The 17,700-nt window shown below is 48.5% G+C and overlaps 1 protein-coding gene across 1 annotated transcript in view; it reads left to right on the forward strand.

The window, feature by feature from the left end:
* The window catches only part of CDH4 (cadherin 4), a 964,675-nt gene that overhangs the window by 223,016 nt on the left and 723,959 nt on the right, over positions 1 to 17,700 (forward strand). The window lies entirely within an intron of this gene.

Here is a 17,700-nt window from a genome sequence, read left to right on the forward strand (position 1 = left end):
TTTGAATTTGGGTGTGGGTGCTTTTAACGTCTTACACCCCACTGCTGCATTGCATTCTGAGACCTGTATTCTATGTTTGAATTTGGATGTGGGCGATCTTAATATCTTGCACCCCGCTGCTGCACTGCATTCGGTGACCTGCATTTGATATTTGAATTTGGGTGTGGGCGCTTTTAACATCTTGCACTCCACTGCTGCATTGCATTCTGTGGCCTAAATTTGATATTTGAATTTGTGTGTGTGCGCTTTTAACATCTTGCACCCCACTGCTGCATTGAATTCTTTGACCTGTATTTGATATTCAAATTTGGGTGTGGGCGCTTTTAACATCTTGCACCCCACTGCTGCATTGCATTCTGTGACCTGTATTTTATTTTTGAATTTGGATGTGGGCTATCTTAATATCTTGCACCCCGCTGCTGCACTGCATTCGGTGACCTGCATTTGATATTTGAATTTGTGTGTGTGCGCTTTTAACATCTTGCACCCCACTGCTGCATTGAATTCTTTGACCTGTATTTGATATTCAAATTTGGGTGTGGGCGCTTTTAACATCTTGCACCCCACTGCTGCATTGAATTCTTTGACCTGTATTTGATATTCAAATTTGGGTGTGGGCGCTTTTAACATCTTGCACCCCACTGCTGCATTGCATTCTGTGACCTGTATTTTATTTTTGAATTTGGATGTGGGCTATCTTAATATCTTGCACCCCGCTGCTGCACTGCATTCGGTGACCTGCATTTGATATTTGAATTTGTGTGTGTGCGCTTTTAACATCTTGCACCCCACTGCTGCATTGAATTCTTTGACCTGTATTTGATATTCAAATTTGGGTGTGGGCGCTTTTAACATCTTGCACCCCACTGCTGCATTGCATTCTGTGACCTGTATTTTATTTTTGAATTTGGGTGTGTGCACTTTTAACAAGTTGCACCCCACTGCTGCATTACATTTTGTGTCCTTCTTGTCACTACTAGGCCACATGGCGAGTTTGGGCTATGACTGCAGTGCAACCACTTCTTTATCCTTATCTATCCGCTGCCACCATGATGGCACTCACCATCTCTCCTATCTTCTGTAACTGCTTACTATCACCTACCCTCCCTCTCTTACAAAGTCTGGAAAAACAAAACACGAAAAAGACATCCTGACCGCAATTCCTGGCCTACCTGCGCCTTGAAACACTTGTGTATAGGCACGTTATAAATGCCATATCATATCATACCCATCGCTGATACCTATGTCAGTGCAACTTCCAGACAGGTCTTCAACGATATCCTCTTCTCTGTCCCCTCCCCAGATCTATAGACTCTTCATCTCATCTCCACTCTCCCCCCCTTCACATCCTCTCCCATTAATGGTGGCACCAAGTGGGCAGTCCTCTTGGTGGGCTTCTCATCATCAAGGTGTATCATTAATGTCTACCACACGGGCACTATCTTGGTTCAGGGTCCTCAACCCAAACTCCTCCTCTTTGACCAGTGCCTGCTGGCCCTCATCCACGTCCTTCTGCTTCACCTTTGACCAGTCTCGCTGTTCCTCCCCCTCCGACTGGTGTACCACGCCCCTGTACCCCTCCTTGGAAAACCTTCAATGGCGGAGACCTCCTTCATCTAGCCACACTTAAAGCTTGTTTAGCAAACCAACAATCTTCTGGCATCTGCCTCCTTCTTGAAGACTTAGACCTCGACTGCCTCGCTCTTACCGAGATGTGGTTCAATGCCTGCTCAGTCACTGCTTTTGACTCCCTTCTCCCAGATGGCTGCAAGATCATCTCCAAGCCCCGCCCTAAACGTGCTAGTATTGGGGTTGCCTTGATTTTGAGTGGGTCCCTTTTCCCTCATACCCACATAGCCTTACTCGTCCTTTCAAAGCCTGTTCTGCAAGTTGGTCATCTCTCCCTCCTCCTCTCTGACCATTGCCACTATCTACAGGCCCCCTGGCTCTACCACCCTGTTTCTCTCTGAACCGGCTGATTTCTGCTCCTCTCTCCTCTCAACCACTTCTAAACTCATCCTCATGGGTGATTTCAACATCCATCTGGACTCTTCCAGCACTGCATCCACTCTCTTCCATGACCTCTGCACTTCGCTATCCCTCTCCATTCTAAATTCTGGACCAACCCACTCGGCTGGACACACTCTGGATGCCCTCATCCACTCTGATCTCTCTCTTTTCTCCCCACTGGTCAGCCATTCTCTCTTCTCCTCTCAGCTGGTGTCCTCGGCCATCTGACCGCACCTCCTCAAGTCCTGTCAACCTCGTTCACGAACATCCGTCCGATAAAACAAGTGTCAGCTGTTGCCTTCGCATCCACCTTCACCCTCCTCATATCCCCCACCCCAGACTCCACCACCGACTCTGCTTTCAGCAACCTCCATCTGGCCATCTCCAGCACTCTGCACATTCTAGCCCCAGTCATGAGGATCTGCCTGAAACCTGCCTCTAAGTGTAACACCTGGTACGACTCTGAGCTAGCAGCCCTGCAACGCAAGTGCAGAACTGTGGTATGGAAGTGACAGACATCTGGCTCACCCTCTGACTAACTGGCCTGTCACCTGCTCCAAATACAGACTTTTCATCCTCACCAAAAAAAGGGCCCACATCCAAGCGTGGGTATCTGGTGCATACAACATCTCGGCTGAACTCATAAAAATCTGCAGGGAACTAGCCAACCCATCTGCAGTCTCCTCCTCACCCCTCCCCTCGCAAGTCCTCTGCAATGCATTGGCCACTCACTTCACTACTAAAACTCAGAACATCCTGAGCACCCTTGCTCCCCTCTCCCCGACGCCCACCTCCACCCCCTTGCCTCCCATGGCCTTCCACCCTTCCTCCCTCCATCTCTCTCTCTCTCCTCCTTCTCCCCTGTCACACCTGATGAGGTCACCAGAGTTGTCCGCTCCATCAAGGTCTCCTCCAAACAGGTTTCCCCCGCTCCTCCAGAACCATTAAGGAGAACATTGGGTCTCTTGCCCCTGCACTTGCCGATTTCTGCAAAAACTCCTTTGCCACTGGACCTTCCCCTCTGCCCTCAAGCACTCCCTTGGGCGCCCTCTCCTGAAAAAAACCTTCAGCAGACATCCCATGGCTTTCCACTCTCCCTCCATCTCTCTCTCCTCCTTCTCCCCTGTCACACCTGATGAGGTCACCAGAGTTGTCCGCTCCATCAAGGTCTCCTCCAAACAGGGTTCCCCCGCTCCTCCAGAACTATTAAGGAGATCATTGGCTCTCTTGCCCATGGACTGCATCTCACCTGCCCTAAAAACTCTTCATTGGCACCCGGTTGTTGCACGGATTACATAAAAATCCCTCTGCATCATCCACAAGGCTTTCTTGGGCAGGGGACCAGGCTATCTGCAACTTGCTCTTACTAAATACTCTCCCTCTAGACCGCTGCGGCTCTCTGGCACCAACTCTCTGTGTGCAAAGCGTTTCACTAAACAGAGAGCCGGTGGCCGATCACTTTCCTCAGCTGTCTCCCTCTTATGGAACAGGTTTCCCCTTACTCTTCGTCTTGAGCTGGACCTCCTCAAATTCCACAAGCTCCTCAAGACCTTCCTTTTCACCTCCTCATTCCTGTCTTCCCGCCTCTGCTAATCCCACAGTCGCTGTGATTGGTGACCACGGCCCTTATGTGTCCTTCGAGGCCCTGGCCTCCCACATCCAATCACCTCAGCCTCTGCCTACACACAGCACTTGCATTGGCAACCGCTTTCCTACGCCACTGTAGGTCTGCATTTTCCTACTTATTGCAGCTCAATGCTCTCCAGCACTTACTATACTGGGCACTTACATCTACTGCTCACCCACGAGCATTGACACTCCAGCACTTACCCCCCACTCCCTCTTCCTCTCTTCTCTCTCTGCACTTACACGTTCTGAATACTCACAAGGCCTAGTAGGTTTGTCTTTATCCTCCATTGTATATATTGTTTTCAATGCCATGTTCCCTCCCTGTTGCCCTGCGGGTGCTTTGAAACACAATTTACTTGTATAAGCACCTAATAAATGCACAATAAATAACATAAATAAAATGTTGCAGCAATATCTTAACCAAGAGTGCCTTCAGCCACCTGATTTTATTGCTTCCTTGCACTTAAGTACTGTTAAAAAAAACATTGACATGGCATTCTGCTTTGGATTGTGCATATGTATTACAGAGGCATTTGCAAGACATGGTTATCATATGCACAGGTAATCATGCCATTCCCCAACTGTTGCATCTGATGGCCATGTAGTACTGTTATGGCAATGCCTGACAGATGCCTATCCCATGCCTACACAAAAGCCAAAACGGTTGGCTTTGCCAATGCTTGTTCGTTTTGTTTTGAACTTAAGTGCATTAAATTGCAGTTAAGGTTAGATGGCCACAGGCACAGCATTCAGTGAATTGCTATAAGCGGCTGTTGTATGATGAGAGGTGTGAATGGTGGGCGATTAAAAATGGGTGGATGCATAAAGCGGCATCCTTTGTGGCACAATAACTACTACCAGGGGCTTCTAGTTTCACTGTGTGTCTTTCTAGATGAAATGGTGATTTCTTTTGGCCCTACATTCATCTGCACGCCGGTAATTGCAGACTTCCATTCGGGGGGGAATAAAGCTAGAATAATTCTCTTTTTGATCGACTATATTGTCAGGTTGGTTTATTACGGTTCACGTTTCTAGTGTTCTCTCTAAAATGTTGCAGTGACACCTTCTGGTGAGAGAGGGCGAGGGCGGCTCAAACACTGGGTTACGATTTGGACACAAAAGTTTCCATAAACTTGAGGTTGTCCGCTGAGCCTGTTAGAGAAAGTAGAAGGGAGTTTCAGTATGAGAGGTTTGCCAAGGACTCAAGTCTAGTTTCTGAGACAGCAAAAGGGAGGGATTATTAAAATCTCAGAGAGCATCTGGGGCTAATATCCATTGCATTAACATGGATCCTGAGCTGGAACACGCTCGAGGTGTGATGCCGACCAATCTGTTCTAAACAGGTGGCCAATTAATGACGTCACCGGAGCGCAGGAGTGGCGGCCTCAGGAGCAATAGTGTAGCAGCATGTGTGCGTGCTGCGAGCGATTCAGTCAACATCCGAGGCGAGCAAGGAAAGCATCGCGAGAATAATCTAAGATGGATGCCACCAAAGGGAAAGTGCTTTAAGAGTACAAACCCTAGGCGCCATAGTTAGCTCTCTTCCCATGAGAACTCCTGGTTCTTGACCAGGGCCCACGCTTGAAGGCATGTTCACAGGTAAGCGGGTGCAGATATTGAATGGCCATAAACCAACAGATGCAACAATGGCCATGATCTCAGTGGAAACAGAGAAGGGACATCTGGCGCTACACTACTGAAAAAGAAGAAAACCATTAGAGGACCCTGCCCCGCCACCCGCTTACCTGGGCCTGCCTTATGCACCTCATACGAGACCACGCTGTGAGGAATTCGACCATTTGCACAGGAAAAGTGTGCTCGACCAGGGCTTTTTTATTTGTTTTAAAAAGAATGAATGATGGGGCCATTTCGGCGCACATTTCCACGCTCATCGCACAGCAGAAAAATAGTTATGTACTCTGGGAGGACCCATCTTACCTGCGTCGCCCTCCCCTGTCATGTGTAGTTGACACCTGACAGCCATGGGTACATCAAAAGCCGAGCAGCCTGATTAGAATTTCAAGGCCCCATGGATTTGTATCTCCATTGTTACACCTTGCTGGTGGCGGTGGATACTGAAGAATGTAAATGAGCAAGCCTCAGGGAAGGCCTGGGGCAGTATGTGACAATGGAGACCAGACACCTCTTTGTAATGCAATGTGTCAACTTGGTACCAACACCCCTGCTTGGTATGAAAGGGCAGTGAATGTCCTCTCTGGAACCACTCCTTTCAGAGCAGAGAAATGTGTGAATTGTAGGAGACTAAAGTTGCCTGCAACTCCCTACTTCAAAGGAGGCCCATGTTGTGATCAAGCACCACATATGACTCAGTTAGTTACAAAGAAACTTTGATGTACACCACACAGGAAGATGGGTGGGACTTAGAGTATATGGTGCCATCTTTCCCCTGTTTGTTGCCCAGCGCCGTGGTTCTGACCTAATGCATCAATGAACATTGTTGGTGGGGACCCAGGATTGGTTCATGAAGTTCGGTTTATCTTACGCCAATCGCTGGGGCTCATTTGGCTTTAAAAGAGGGCTGGACCCCTCACTGAGGAGATCATCTGAAGACTTTGCAAGAAGTAAGAAGAAGGACTCATTTGGACCCGAGCTGAAGGTACAGTCTACCTTACATCTTCCACCAGTGAAGGCAGGCCAGAAGTTCCAGGAGGGAAGCAAGATCCCTCCCCTAAACATCTCCCAGGGACCAGAGGGAGATACCAGACTCAGAGGACCCATCCAGCAGCTCCAGAACTGGTACCCAGCCAGCACACAGTGTGCCCTGCTACGTTCTGACAGCAAGCTTTCCAGGTGGGAAGTGCCGGAGAGTCTCTGGACAAAGGATGAGCCTGTTGCCTGCTAACACCCTTCTGAGCTTTGGGCCGTCGGCCTTGCAAGGACGCAAGCACTGCGAAGAAGAAGCTAGGAGGAGTTCCACACAAGCATCATCCAGCGTCCATCTTTTAAGGACAATTTTGAGACAGAGTCCTAGAACTGCATCTAGCAGCACTGCTGACTGTTGTAACGCCGCAGTCACCAGAGCCGTCCGAGAGGCCTCGACCAGCATTCCAGATCTGCCAACCAGCACAGAGACAATGATTCTTGGCACAGAGCCGCCATGCCGGACAGCCTGCAGACGTCCGTCCAACCTCGCTTGCTGAACTACCTGCTGCTTGGCACCCGCAGCTGTCTCCCGGCACTAACTCTGTCTCAAGGGTTGTGAAGCACCCTGGACCCGCCTCAATGCTGTCGAGCACCAAGAACTTCTTCAGCACCAGGTACATTGTGGTTCTGCCCCCCCCTGGTCCTTCTCTGAAGGCTCCTAGACTGTTACAACCCTTTGCCCCTTTGGTGTTGAAACCAAATAACCTTGAATAGTAAGACTGATTGCTTTACCAACTACCTCCTGTCATTATCCAGAGTGCATCCCTTTCCTTAGTGAAACTGTCTGTCCTCTGTGTTCCTTTACAGTGTGGGTTGTAATTGTAGTGTGCTAGAACTGTCTGTTGTAGTAATTTTGAAGTCGATATTGTTATACAATCTTAACTGGGCAGCCCCTTTTATCATTGGGTAATAATTGCATTTTCGCTGTATTGCAACTAGCCAACGATCCACAACCTTGCAGAGATAAGCCTGCCATTCCGTCCACGTTACCAAAATCAGACAAGGAGGACGTATCATTTATATGGATTCCAATCTGTTTGGATCCCTTCTGGTGTACTAGCAGTGTGGGGTTGATTGATGATTTAGAAACAGATATTCATCCCTGGACCACTGGTACCCCGGAAGCTGTGTGACTTCACACATGCCAAGTGCCGTGGACGGGTCCAGGGGCTCTAAGACCCCTGCAGGCAGCGCATCTGCCCATAGCCACGGCTCATCTAGAATGGCAGCAATGACTGGATAGTTCCTGTGAAGGGTCCAGAATATTAGCCTCAACAAAAGATGGCAGTGGGCAGGGTACCAATTCCTCAAATCATTTTGCAATAAAGGGCACATTTGATAAAGACCAGAAGGTGGAAAAGCCATAGGGTTCAGCCAATGGTTTCCAGATCAAAGGAGTCACCACTGGAAACTTTAGTGTAGTCTTTAAAGTTCCCAGGCATCGGGAGGAATGAGGCATGGCTCGAATGGATTTGCCCAAATTGGCACTAAGGATCAAGGATCTACGTGATCCGACCACGGCTGATTTTGCCGCGGCTGGAAAGTTTTCATGAGAAAGGTGCGAACCACCAAAGGTTTGCACCTTTCTCATTGAACACACGTACATACTCACACACACACTCCCCATACACACCCTCAACACACCCCCACCCACACCGCCAACATAAACAAACCCCACTTACCTTTTTCTTAACGCTGAGTCCCTGCAGCGCCAGTTCCCTTTCACTTTCGTGATCGGGAACCGGCGACGCAGGGACCTTTTCTTTTTTTTTCTTTTACGGGGGCTGCAGAGGTTTCCCCCACAACCCTCGCTCACTATACTGTAAAGTATAGTCAGCGGGATGTTGCGAAGAACACCCCCGCAGGCCCTGTTCTTTTTCTTTTTTCACAGGTGTGCAAAAAAGGGTGTGTACCACTCAGTATAGTGAGCGGGGTGTTGCGGGGGACAGCCCAGCAGCCCCCGTTTTTTTTTTTTTTACTTACCTGCAATGCTACCACCAAAGGTTCAAACTTGTGGTGTTCGAACCTTTGGTGGTAGCATTTTTAGAACTTTTTGTTCATGCGACCGTTTAGATACTTTCTTTTTGTACAATACCAGGATCAAACTGTTAAATACTTACTTTTGGGGACAAGGATCCCTCAAGGTCAATGGCATTGAGGGGCACGAGATCTAACCTAGACCCGAGTTTTAGCCTAGGGGAGCAAATACTCTAGAACACTGTTTGGAACACATGAACGCGCAACATAGGAGATGGAGCCTGCCCCAGAGTCTGAAACCACGTGATTATAGTCTGTTTTAGACGCCTAGTGCTATATAGGTTTAAACAGTATTTCCTCACTTTCTATTATGATGAGCGGTGGGGTCCAGAGTTGGTTAAGCACTCTTAGTTCCACGAGGAATGGTTTTACGTGGTGGATAATGCATGGCATATTCTCATCTGTGTCATAATGCTGGCGTGCTCTGGTTCCTGTGGCGTAAGGCGAGTATCAAGACTGGAAAACCATCTGCCCCCCACTCTCCGGAAGTGGGTGGGGGACCTTGTTACGTGGTACATTTCTGATTCTGCACTTTCTTTTGGTTCGAGATACATCACATCTGAAGCAGGAACACTGGCCTAATGATTTGACATAAGGACTGGCCTAAACATCTAACAGCCATGAAAGCAGATGTCGCAGAGAACCACCAGAGCACAACCAGCCCAGCTAGCTGTGGAATGCCGCAGGCCTCGCAGAGACGGGCATGAACAGCCCTCCCTTCGAGAATGTACACAGTTCGGATGCTGCTGGCTCAAGTCCCAAGGTTGATAAGAGCCTGACTTGCAAAGACAATCTGAAGTTACGAAATGTACTTGATTAACTTTTCTTCGGCGAAATGAACTATTGTTATGAATACGTACGGCTAATGGGAGGAGATTAATATGTAGCTTTGCATTGTACATAAGTATGAGCCAGGCCTGGGAGGGGGCAGAGTCGATGCAGCCCTCCAGAGCCTGGTGTGTGTGTTAACATTACAGCACTTTTACAACCCCACTTCTGGCTTTGTGGGTTATTTGTGTCCGAGTGCCAAGTGCGTGGAATGCCTGAGACGGTGCGAGGGAGCTGGATTTGCACTAGTATCGGGGAGAGCAGGACGAACGATTGTAACATATGGTGCCGAAACCCGGGAGCTCTTCTGTTCATCAAGTGCACAGAGATAACAGCAATACAACGGGTAAGTGAAAACATTTTCGCGGACCCTGTTGCATGTTGCGGTAGTGGAATTTGGAGTCTTCAGGGACTCTAGGAATAATACAAAGATAGGGCAGAGCATTCTTAGGCACCTGTAATACAGTCAGAGCACCGGGGCGTGGAGAGTGGGTGTAGGGTCGATGCTGTAGAGGGCACAGAGTGGGAGGTCTGTCTGAAGGTTGAGTAAAAGAGGAATAAAAAGAGGAATAAAAGAGGAATAAAAGAGATTAAAGAATACAGATTACAGAATACAGTTTCAGTGGCAACATGGCAGATGCCGGTCCACTGACAAGGCAAGAGGCGGGTGAAGATCTGTCATATAAGTCGGGGGCAAGGGCTGTGCTGGAAAGGCTGAAGAGCATGTTGCACAATTGGGATGTGATCCCCCAGTCGGTACAAAGGAAGAAGGAGTTTGGGGCTGCCCACGAACATCAGTTACAAAGGGTGGTGAAGGGAATGGACAAGGGAGGAAGTGCTGAATCACAAGAAAAGGTACAGAGTGATCAGAGACGCTCAGATTTTGAAGTAATGCTTACACAAAAGTTCATGATCGGCACAAGATGGCAGCTGCTAGTAGAGATAAGGAGGGTGGTTGAAGGGAATGTGGAGGAAAGGTTAAGATCCGCCAAGGGGTGGGCAGACATTCTGAATGCAGCTGATGACGCATGGCTGAAAATGAAAAAAACAGTGTTAGTAAAGGAGGGGGAGGAGAGAGGACACACAGAGGGGCAGGAATGTGAGGTGCCAGCACCAGTGCCTTTGGGGGTTGGGGTGGATGACGCACAACGCTGTGGGGATGGCTCTATGTATTTCCGAGAAAGGGAAGGAAGTGGGGGAAGATACCGGAGGGAGGACATTTTGGAAGAGAGAGATGCAATCACTTATTTGGCAAACGGGGTCCTGACAAAATGGGGGAAGGCATGTCCAGACAAAGGGGCAATAAATAAACTGAATTTCAGAAGGACAGGTGACTGTGCAGTGTGCACCTTAGACAAGGAATTGAACAAGATGATAGTGAAAGGTGTAGTGTCAAGCGAATACATGCCAGAGAATGTCAAATCACAACAAGACGCTTTCAGGGCATGTGCACCAGAGAAGCACATTGACAGGCCCACATATGAAGTTGGTGGTCAGTGTCAGCGTCACTTAATAGTGTTTGGGGGGGAAAGAGCAAAGCATGGTGAAGCACAATCAGTGGTGCTGCATCTGGGAAGAAAGATGGTAACTGCATCTGAGCGAGAGTGGCCCGTGGCACCTGACAATGATCCACAGCCAGAGCTAATGGCATCCATAGAAGATAAGGAGTGTCATTTGATGGAGGGGCCACAGCTTGAAATGGTGGAGATTATCTTACAGAAGAGCAAGAAGCAGGATCAAAGGAAATGTGAGCGCCTCCTGGGTATTTGGAAAGCAGAGGATGAACTAATGATTCAGCTTCTCAATGCAGAGAAAGGGCAAGACAATGCATTTCAGTGCCCGACAGAGAGGGCCTGGGGGCCCACAGCAAAAGATGAGTGGTAGGAGCACATGGACATTTGTGTGGCTCAATGGAAGAACAAACAGAAAGAGGTGCCCAAGAAGGAGCAGTTCAAACAGATGGATGAGAAAGACACACAGTGGCAAGACTGGCTGTCATTTGTTCTCCATGGACTGCTGAGAGAGTTTTCAGCGACCAGGTATTCACCATGGAAGATGCTACTTGGGAAAAATATGACAAGCACTGACAAGTGGCTGCTGACACTGACTGCGGGTGCACCTAGGGAATGGGAGGTACTAGAGGGTTACTATCTATTGAAAAGTAAGGGAGAGTTTGACTTGGACAGTGCAAACAAACATGACAGGCACATGTATGTGGTGTTGCTGAATGTGAGAGTGACAGGGATGCTCAGAGCTGGAAAGGGCGGGACATGTAGTTATGTTTGTTTTAGATGCACTCTAGATTATGGCTGAGGTTAATAGGTGGCAGTGTTTATGCAATATAGTACAGTGAAGGGCTTTAGATGAGTAAAGACATAAATAAGCTGTCTTAGTTTGGTAATGTTTTTTGTTATTTTTCTGCTTCTTTATTGAGTAAGAATAGTTTTATTACAATGTGCTTATGTAGAAGTAGTGCAAGGGTTTTCGTTAGTGATTGATAGATAAAATAAGAAGAGATGAAAAAAAAGTGGGCACATGTTACGTGGTACATTTCTGATTCTGCACTTTCTTTTGGTTCGAGATACATCACATCTGAAGCAGGAACACTGGCCTAATGATTTGACATAAGGACTGGCCTAAACATCTAACAGCCATGAAAGCAGATGTCGCAGAGAACCACCAGAGCACAACCAGCCCAGCTAGCTGTGGAATGCCGCAGGCCTCGCAGAGACGGGCATGAACAGCCCTCCCTTCGAGAATGTACACAGTTCGGATGCTGCTGGCTCAAGTCCCAAGGTTGATAAGAGCCTGACTTGCAAAGACAATCTGAAGTTACGAAATGTACTTGATTAACTTTTCTTCGGCGAAATGAACTATTGTTATGAATACGTACGGCTAATGGGAGGAGATTAATATGTAGCTTTGCATTGTACATAAGTATGAGCCAGGCCTGGGAGGGGGCAGAGTCGATGCAGCCCTCCAGAGCCTGGTGTGTGTGTTAACATTACAGCACTTTTACAACCCCACTTCTGGCTTTGTGGGTTATTTGTGTCCGAGTGCCAAGTGCGTGGAATGCCTGAGACGGTGCGAGGGAGCTGGATTTGCACTAGTATCGGGGAGAGCAGGACGAACGATTGTAACAGACCTGCAATGAAAATACTGTAGCCACCTGAACAGGTAAAGGTTCCGGCAAATCACACCTCCAGCCCCATGTCCCCAGGTGAGCTGGCAATTGGGGACATAAATTGTCACAGATAAAATGTGGAACATGTATGACAATCTGGAGGAGTCCCAAACGCCGGTCTCTGAGCCTTCAACTCACATGGCTTTGATATTTACAAACTTGCCAAGGGGGTTCTTGACCAACACTCCACCTTCTCTCTTCTGTACACTGTGTTCCAAAAGCCCAGAGCAACCCACGATGGCTAAAGTCTCCTCATCAAAGGGTAATGCAGCTTAAAAAGTCTCTTGATGGAGCTAGGTACAATGAGTGGAATTACCCCGACCCTCATAAGCGCACTCAGTGCACCATCTCTTGATGGAGCTAGGTACAATGAGTGGAATCACCCCTACCCTCATAAGCGTACCCCGACCCTCATAAGCGCTCTAACTGCACCATCTCTTGATGGAGCTAGGTACAATGAGTGGAATTACCCCGACCCTCGTAAGCGCTCTCACTGCACCATCTCTTGATGGAGCTAGGTACAATGAGTGGAATTACCCCGACCCTCATAAGCGCTCTCACTGCACCATCTCTTGATGGAGCTAGGCACGATGCATAGAATTACCCCGACCCTCATAAGCGCTCTCACTGCACCATCTCTTGATGGAGCTAGGCACGATGCATAGAATTACCCCGACCCTCATAAGCGCTCTCACTGCACCATCTCTTGATGGAGCTAGGCACGATGCATAGAATTACCCTGACCCTCATAAGTGCTCTCACTGCACCATCTCTTGATGGAGCTAGGTACCATCTCTTGATGGAGCTAGGCACGATGCATAGAATTACCCTGACCCCCATAAGTGCTCTCACTGCACCATCTCTTGATGGAGCTAGGTACAATGAGTGGAATTACCCCTACCCTCCCGTAGGGATGCTCCTCCCTCCACAAACCTGCACTGGGGTCCCAGTATGTGGCGCCCCAGAAGTAGGTGGAAATGATCACAAGCAGTGTCTCCCTGTCTTTCGGGGTCCTGTCCTCTAGAGGTCACTCTTGAGAGCCCCACCACCACCAACTACTGCAGAAAAAGTACACCTTGGCCAAGCAAAGTCCCACAGACAGCGCCTGCTTCCAGCTCTGGTGACAGAGGAAGGCAGATACAAAAGGGAAACGCGTTCCATGTGATGGTAAACCTGGGCAGTCAGTAAACTGGCAGCGGGTGTGCGGCTCACCTCTGGCAATAGGTCAACCCACTATCTAATCATGTGGGGAGCACGTACATGAGAATGGTGATTTTCCAGACAAATACCAGAACTCTGATTGGTGTGTGGATTGAACTGGGAATGAGGAGGACCACTTGAGTGGTGTTGCATGAATGCCAAGAGATTGGCTGTTCCCTCTAACCCTCCCATGCACCTATGCATAGATTAGGCAAGCCATGGTTGCCCAGAATGATGCCGGTGGTGTGCATGGGCACATCTGATAGACTCATCATCACCATTGGAGACGAGGACACCTCTCTGGGAAGGATGTCTTAAGGGGAACACAGGATGGTACAACGTGCCTGCTGCATTATTTTGAGGAATGACGAATAGTGCACACAATTAGACATGGACAGTGCCATACTGAGATCTCAGAGTTTTCTTTAAACAGAGACATCCTGAGGGAAGGTAGTTAGAGGGTTGGGTGTGAACAGTGCTGTGCAGAGGGGGTACAACTGATGCTCAAACAGTGGGACAAAGAGACCACATCGCTGAGCTGGAAAGAGAGGTCAAGATGAAGTGTGAACGGGCTATTATCAGAAAATGTACACAGAGCTCAGAGTGAGACAAAGCACACAGAGCTCAGAGTGAGACAAAGCACACAGAAGTCAGAGTGAGACAAAGCACACAGAAGTCAGAGTGAGACGAAGCACACAGAGCTCAGAGTGAGGCAAAGCACACAGAGCTCAGACTGAGACAAAGCACACAGAGCTCAGAGTGAGACAAAACACACAGAAGTCAGAGTGAGACGAAGAACACAGAGCTCAGAGTGAGCCAAAGCACACAGAGCTCAGAGTGAGGCAAAGCTCACAGAGCTCAGACTGAAACAAAGCACACAGAGCTCAGAGTGAGACGAAGCACACAGGCGCTCAGAGTGAGACGAAGCACACAGAGCTCAGAGTGAGACGAAGCACATAGAGCTCAGAGTGAGACGAAGCACATGGAGCTCACAACGAGACGAAGCACATGGAGCTCAGAGTGATGCAAAGCACACAGAGCTCAGAGTGAGACAAAGCACACAGAGCTCAGAAGCACATAGAACTCAGAGTGAGGCAAAGCACACAGAGCACAGAGTGAGACAAAGCACACAAGGCTCGGAGTGAGACAAAGCACACAGAGCTCGGAGTGAGACAAAGCACACAGAGCTCGGAGTGAGGCAAAGCACACAGATCTCGGCGTGAGACAAAGCACACAGAAGTCAGAGTGAGACGAAGCACAGAGAGCTCAGAGTGAGGCAAAGCACACAGAGCTCAGAGTGAGACAAAGCACAAAGAGCTCAGAGTGAGACAACGCACACAGAGCTCAGAGTAAGACAAAGCACACAGAAGTCAGAGTGAGACAAAGCACACAGAAGTCGGAGTGAGACAAAGCACACAGAGCTCGGAGTGAGGAAAAGCCCACAGAGCTCGGAGTGAGACAAAGCACACAGAAGTCAGAGTGAGAAGAAGCACATAGAGCTCAGAGTGAGACAAAGCACAGAGAGCTCAGAGTGAGACAAAGCACAGAGAGCTCAGAGTGAGACAAAGCACCCAGAGCTCAGAGTGAGATGAAGCACACAGCAGTCAGAGTGAGACGAAGCACTTAGAGCTCAGAGTCAGACGAAGCACACAGAGCTCGGAGTGAGACAAAGCACACAGAGCTCGGAGTGAGACAAAGCACATCGAGCTCGGAGTGAGATAAAGCACACAGAGCCCGACAAAGCACACAGAGCTCAGAGTGAGATAAAGCACATAGAGCTCGGAGTGAGACAAAGCACACAGAGCTCAGAGAGAGACTTAATCAGCTTCGTAGTGTGGAGACGTGGATAGAGCCGAGAGGTCAGGATGTAACCGCATCGTTATTATGGGGCTGAGAAGATAGCTAAGAGTGTTATCATGAGACCCGAATAGAGCTCAGAGACTGTAAATGGCTTTATCCTGAGGAAGGTAAGCAGAGCTCAGAGTGCGAGGGCACCAGCACAATCCGCAAGAGGCTTGAAGAGAGCAGAGACATTGAGATATTAGGAGCACCAGATTTATTTATTTATTTAGAAGTTTGCATAGCGCACCCATCCCGGAGGCATCTGCGCGCTGTTCGTGAGAGTAAAGGCACAGTAGTTACATAGTTACGAGTATAGAGTGCAAAAATATACAAGGTTCATTACAATGTCGGTTTAAATTGCAATGATCATTAGTTGAAGATACAGTGCAGATTGCTGATCGCGAATTATTTTAATAGTTCCTGTGTGAAGAGCCATGTTTTCAAGTGGTTGCGGAAGGTCCAGAAGGAGGTTTATGACCTTAATGTGGCTGGTAATATGTTCCAGTGTTTCACTGCCACCACTGGGAAGCTACTGCCACCGTCTTTCTGCGATTTGAAACGGGGGGTGGGGGTGGAGAGCGTGGAGAGCGTGTGGGCCTGTTGGATTGGGTGGCAGTACATTTATCTGCCAAGTATTTAGGTGCGGATTTATGAAGGCATTGGTGCATCATAGTGAGAGTTTTGAAGAGGATTTGCTCCTGGATTGGATAGCCAATGGGTGTTTCTTCTAGGCTTGGTGATGTGAGTATTTTTAGCGATGTTAAGAGCATTTCTAAGGGCGTTGTTTTGAATAACCTGCAATTTTCTGATATTGAGGTTCTTGGTACCAGCGTAGAGGGCATAACAATAGTCCAGTCTAGAGAAGATGAGGACTCTGGCTAGCGTGATGCAGCTGTCAGGTGACAGGTAGGATCTACAGGCAGTGATAAGCTTAGGTGTGTAAGCTGCTGCTGAAGAGGTGGCCTTGACTTATTTGGTTGAGGTAAGCGTTGAGCCCAGATTAAAATCCAAGGGTTTTTACTTCCTTCGACACTTTGATAGAGATGCCGTCTATATTGAAGGCTTTAAAGGAGTCGCCGAGTTTGTTGAGGCGGTATTGAGATCCTATGAGGAGCAGTTCGGTTTTTTCATCATTTAGGCATGAACCGTGTTGGGCCATCCAGGCCTGGATGGTTTGAAAGATTGCGTTAAGTGATAAAGAATCTGTGTCGTAGGAGCCAGAGATAGGAATGTTTAGTGTTGGTAGGTCTAGCACAAGGAGCGAGAAGTAGACAGACATTCTGAGATGTGACCACCACCAGAAGGAGGTTTAGTGAATAGGGAGTGCCATTGTGACGGGACGGTACTAGACCTGAAAGCGTGAGATCTGAAGAATCCTGGCTAGAGCTCAGAGAGGGAGACCTGTGCAGTGTCATTCTGAGATGTCTCGAGCATGTCTAAATCTCTTCAACTGAGACGCAAGAGAGCATGGACAGAGATCAAAACAGTACGATGTGAAGCACGCAAACCTGAGCGAACATGATCAGATCTTCTAGTCAGATGTGAACTGATCCGTGCTGTGGGAGCAAGAATGCAACTCAGAGAACTGGGCTGGAAATCTGCGTTTTCAGAAAAATAAAGCATGGCTCTCAGAGAGGGGAAGGTCAAGATCCTGAGGGAGTTTAAGGCCCAGACCGAGACATGAACAGCTCCAACTGAGAGCATGTGAAAGGTGCTCAGAATGAGACTTGCATGTCTCCATACTGAGGACATGTAAGTATAGCTCAGATGTGGGCCTAATAAACCCGATGGTGCCGGAGCATGAGTGTGGCTCAGAGAATGCAGTTCCACCCTCAGAGGGAGGAAGAAAAGCTCAGCGTGAGACAGCTTCTTCCTGAGGAAATACGCAATCCTCATAAAATTAGGAGAGACGTCAGAGGGAAGCACGATAAGCTTCATAAGGAAACATTGGTGATAGAAGGCGGCGTGTGTGATGTGGAAATCGCCATGTGAGTGATCATGAAAAGAGCTTAGAGTGGGACACAGACTGTGAGACCTTGAGGAGGGTGACTCTTGCTCACAGAGTAAGTTGAGAAGACAGATCTCGAGGGAGAACCAGTAGAGGTAAGAGCGAGACATGCAGAGTGGCGCATAGGGTGAGACATGTACAACTCCATGGTAAGGGAGCGAGCGTTGTGCTCAAAGTGGGAAATGTACAGCGTCATCCTGCGGGGGCCGTGAACAGGGTTAAGAGTGAGTTGCGAAGAGCCCCACCCTAACAATGCACAAGTAGAGGTTCAATTACATGGAATCCACACGGAAAACCT

Source organism: Ambystoma mexicanum, chromosome 3p (genome assembly GCF_040938575.1).
Source record: "Ambystoma mexicanum isolate Mex_15411 chromosome 3p, UKY_AmexF1_1, whole genome shotgun sequence".
Lineage (NCBI taxonomy): Eukaryota > Metazoa > Chordata > Amphibia > Caudata > Ambystomatidae > Ambystoma > Ambystoma mexicanum.